The 5,000-nt window shown below is 53.2% G+C and overlaps 1 non-coding gene across 1 annotated transcript in view; it reads left to right on the top strand.

The window, feature by feature from the left end:
• Nucleotides 1-4,374: 4,374 nt before the first annotated feature.
• The window catches only part of LOC124590908, a 1,910-nt gene continuing 1,284 nt past the window's right edge, over nt 4,375-5,000 (top strand). Inside the window, exon 1 of the ribosomal RNA XR_006976812.1 lies at nt 4,375-5,000. This exon is cut by the window's right edge and continues 1,284 nt beyond it. This is a non-coding gene — a ribosomal RNA (small subunit ribosomal RNA).

The raw sequence follows: 5,000 nt of genomic DNA, 5'->3' as shown, positions 1-5,000 counted from the left end.
ACAGACGCGATCGCGTTGCTCGCTGTACGAATGCAGATGCTCAGCGGCAGCTAGGAGGCGCTCCATCCATGTCGGTACCGGTGAGCGTTGCACTCGCAGTCGCAAAAACGTACGGCAAGTATATTACTCGGAAGAGTCAATGACAGTCCAAGCCCCCCTGCGTGGGAAGAGTCTTCCTAGGCCATGACCCACCGGAAGGGCGCAGCGTCCCCCACCCCAGACATGTGACGTCAGACTATCGGTATTGACGACTAGACTGATTCCTTATAATCATTTGCCATACACCGGTGGAAGCTGCCGAGACGAGTAACTACATAGCGGGCTCGCCGTGTCACTAATGTACAGAGATACAATAGTTTCGACTGGAACCGGATTAAACGTATACACGGCGCTGATTAGTAATAGATAGAGCCATCAGAATACAGATAATGTATAGACCTGTCCGTATACATGCTGAAAGACTCTGCTCACAATCACACGTCAGCCAGACACTCTTATCACGCACTACTCTCTGCCTGTAACAGGCACACAGACAATATGTAAGCACCAGCATGGAACAACACCCAGTGCATCCTCTCTGCCACATTAGACAATCCACACTATCATAACCAGACCGGGAGGTCCACTCGGAAAACAGAATATCCCACCCTTCCGACAACCACCATTGCTCAGCTAAGCCACCAACACCCACACATGTCCCAGACAGGGGTGCACCCAACATCACAATACTGCCTCCTGTCACACCACACAAACAATGGCAGGAATGAAAGACACAGGTCTGCCACAAGCATGGAATCAGAGCGCCGCCTGTTATGAGCCAAAGGTGCACCCTGACGTGGCAAATCAGATGATGCCGCAGTCATTTACTTACGATAATCACAATCAACAAACCGGGCCCCCCCCCCCCCAAGTGCCTTAACCTAACCCGTATTGTACCTTAACCTAACCCGTATTGTACCTTAACCTAACCCGTATTGTACCTTAACCTAACCCGTATTGTACCTTAACCTAACCCGTATTGTACCTTAACCTAACCCGTATTGTACCTTAACCTAACCCGTATTGTACCTTAACCTAACCCATATTGTACCTTAACCTAACCCATATTGTACCTTAACCTAACCCATATTGTACCTTAACCTAACCCATATTGTACCTTAACCTAACCCATATTGTACCTTAACCTAACCCATATTGTACCTTAACCTAACCCATATTGTACCTTAACCTAACCCATATTGTACCTTAACCTAACCCATGTTGCGCCTTAACCTAACCCATGTTGCGCCTTAACCTAACCCATGTTGCGCCTTAACCTAACCCATGTTGCGCCTTAACCTAACCCATGTTGCGCCTTAACCTAACCCATGTTGCGCCTTAACCTAACCCATGTTGCGCCTTAACCTAACCCATGTTGCGCCTTAACCTAACCCATGTTGCGCCTTAACCTAACCCATGTTGCGCCTTAACCTAACCCATGTTGCGCCTTAACCTAACCCATGTTGCGCCTTAACCTAACCCATGTTGCGCCTTAACCTAACCTATGTTGCGCCTTAACCTAACCTATGTTGCGCCGTAACCTAACCTATGTTGCGCCGTAACCTAACCTATGTTGCGCCGTAACCTAACCTATGTTGCGCCTTAACCTAACCTATGTTGCGCCTTAACCTAACCTATGTTGCGCCTTAACCTAACCTATGTTGCGCCGTAACCTAACCTATGTTGCGCCTTAACCTAACCTATGTTGCGCCTTAACCTAACCTATGTTGCGCCTTAACCTAACCTATGTTGCGCCTTAACCTAACCTATGTTGCGCCTTAACCTAACCTATGTTGCGCCTTAACCTAACCTATGTTGCGCCTTAACCTAACCTATGTTGCGCCTTAACCTAACCTATGTTGCGCCGTAACCTAACCTATGTTGCGCCTTAACCTAACCTATGTTGCGCCTTAACCTAACCTATGTTGCGCCGTAACCTAACCTATGTTGCGCCTTAACCTAACCTATGTTGCGCCTTAACCTAACCTATGTTGCGCCTTAACCTAACCTATGTTGCGCCTTAACCTAACCTATGTTGCGCCTTAACCTAACCTATGTTGCGCCTTAACCTAACCTATGTTGCGCCTTAACCCAACACACGTTGGGCCTTAACCCAACACACGTTGGGCCTTAACCCAACACACGTTGGGCCTTAACCCAACACACGTTGGGCCTTAACCCAACACACGTTGGGCCTTAACCCAACACACGTTGGGCCTTAACCCAACACACGTTGGGCCTTAACCCAACACACGTTGGGCCTTAACCCAACACACGTTGGGCCTTAACCCAACACACGTTGGGCCTTAACCCAACACACGTTGGGCCTTAACCCAACACACGTTGGGCCTTAACCCAACACACGTTGGGCCTTAACCCAACACACGTTGGGCCTTAACCCAACACACGTTGGGCCTTAACCCAACACACGTTGGGCCTTAACCCAACACACGTTGGGCCTTAACCCAACACACGTTGGGCCTTAACCCAACACACGTTGGGCCTTAACCCAACACACGTTGGGCCTTAACCCAACACACGTTGGGCCTTAACCCAACACACGTTGGGCCTTAACCCAACACACGTTGGGCCTTAACCCAACACACGTTGGGCCTTAACCCAACACACGTTGGGCCTTAACCTGCTCTGTAATTGTCATACGACGCGTTAAATTAGTGTAGTGTTGCCTAACTGCAACCCCCGCAATATAGTTTGCTACTCGCACTGCCCGGTCCCCAGAGTATCGCTTCATGTTAAACACCTTGCAGCTATACACTGTAATGCGGATGGCGGCAGGACGTACATGCTCAATGCCCTTCGCAGTTGTTCATTGGCATTCGCATGGCGAAGCACAGCCTACGTTGTGGTACGGCTTGTGGCAACTGTCCGCTGATGTTGTACGTCCAAATCACACACTGTACCGCACATTGGTCCTCATGTACTGAATGATACATCGTGGTACATGTGTGACCGTACCACGACTGCGCCAACAACGGCGAACCATACGGTCCAAATATTGTGCACTCAGCTACGTGTCGTCTCCCTATAAGAGCTGGATTGCAGTATGGTATGCCGTGGATGGCGATCAGCATGAGCCGTCTGTTGATGTAGTGGCGCGTGTTGTCAGACGTAGTCGTCTCTTCTCACACACCGTGATAGCATGGTGCACTGCGTTCCACATCTGCGACATGCGACAGAGGCCGGTTGACAGTCGTTCGCGCAATGGACATCGCATACGTACGGGGGCCACCTTCCACGTGTTCGCGAAGCGTGCACATGTTGTTGCGTGTATGTGGGCAGACATAGTGTGTCGTGACACCTGACACAGGCATGCAACAATCGTTGAATTTGCAAATGGCGATGGACGTCTACGTTTGCTGGTGACGTTACGCAAATGAAGAACTGGTAAACCGTTGTGGTGCGGTTGTTCTCGCTAGAGGTGAATCAGTGATGGCGACGATCGGTTGAGCTACCAACCGGTTGTTTCAGCGATACCCACCATGCCCACGAACGTGAATGGCATGTGGGTGTGAAGCGATACGCGGCGGTGGCTGGGTGGGACCGTCCCCGGCCGGTGAGGGGGGGCCTTCCGGCGTGCTGGCCGCGCGGTGCGTGGGCGCACGCGCTACAGCCGGCTGGTGGGGGCGGCCAGTGGCAGGCGCGCCGGCCGACGGAGGCGGCAGGCGGCGCAGCTGCGCGCCGGCGCACCCTGCACGCGGCGCCGTGCGGCCAAAGTAGGTCCTCGCGGGCCCGGTGCGAAGCGCGGTGGACATCTGCAGTGTGCTGGTCCGATTGAGGACTGTGTGCGCTGAGGATGCGCCGCCGCCCGGCGCTCGGCGCCGCGACGCCGTCTGCTGCTCGGTCGCCTCTGCGGTTCTCGCAGGTGGATTGTATCGCAGCTGTGCGGACGTGTTGGCGCGTGCGCTGTGCTGGGAGAGTTCGCTTCGGCACCCAAGTGGGGCTTTTGTCCTTCTGTGGCGCTGGCGTTGGAGCTGCCGGCCACCGTAGGTGGCGCGTGTTGTCTCCCGCCGGCAATGCCACGACAGCACGCTCCCGGGCCTCTGTCGGCAGCGGCAAGCTCAGTTGGGAGCACGGGTGGTCGCACCTAAAGCGTCTACTCGCCAAACTCCGGGCGATTGCGCCTCTCTCGAACCCGACCAAGTACTTAGGACGGCGCTGCGCGCCGCCGGGACCTGAGAGGGTTTCGAGGTGTATTGTGCAGGGGAGCTCAGCCTCCTCCTGTTTGCAGAATAATTGAGCGGACGCTTGCGTGTTCGCGCGGGCCCCCGGGACACACTCCCGGGCGGCCGGCTGCTCAGCTCTAGTTGACGCAGCTCCCTGGTTGATCCTGCCAGTAGTCATATGCTTGTCTCAAAGATTAAGCCATGCATGTCTCAGTACAAGCCGCATTAAGGTGAAACCGCGAATGGCTCATTAAATCAGTTATGGTTCCTTAGATCGTACCCACGTTACTTGGATAACTGTGGTAATTCTAGAGCTAATACATGCAAACAGAGTCCCGACCAGAGATGGAAGGGACGCTTTTATTAGATCAAAACCAATCGGTCGGCTCGTCCGGTCCGTTTGCCTTGGTGACTCTGAATAACTTTGGGCTGATCGCACGGTCCTCGTACCGGCGACGCATCTTTCAAATGTCTGCCTTATCAACTGTCGATGGTAGGTTCTGCGCCTACCATGGTTGTAACGGGTAACGGGGAATCAGGGTTCGATTCCGGAGAGGGAGCCTGAGAAACGGCTACCACATCCAAGGAAGGCAGCAGGCGCGCAAATTACCCACTCCCGGCACGGGGAGGTAGTGACGAAAAATAACGATACGGGACTCATCCGAGGCCCCGTAATCGGAATGAGTACACTTTAAATCCTTTAACGAGTATCTATTGGAGGGCAAGTCTGGTGCCAGCAGCCGCGGTAATTCCAGCTCCAATAGCGTATATTAAAGT

This window comes from Schistocerca americana, unplaced genomic scaffold, assembly GCF_021461395.2.
Source record: "Schistocerca americana isolate TAMUIC-IGC-003095 unplaced genomic scaffold, iqSchAmer2.1 HiC_scaffold_778, whole genome shotgun sequence".
Classification (NCBI taxonomy): Eukaryota; Metazoa; Arthropoda; class Insecta; order Orthoptera; family Acrididae; genus Schistocerca; species Schistocerca americana.
Note: the sequence above shows the minus strand (reverse complement) of the source record. Positions and strands in the feature narration are given on the sequence as shown.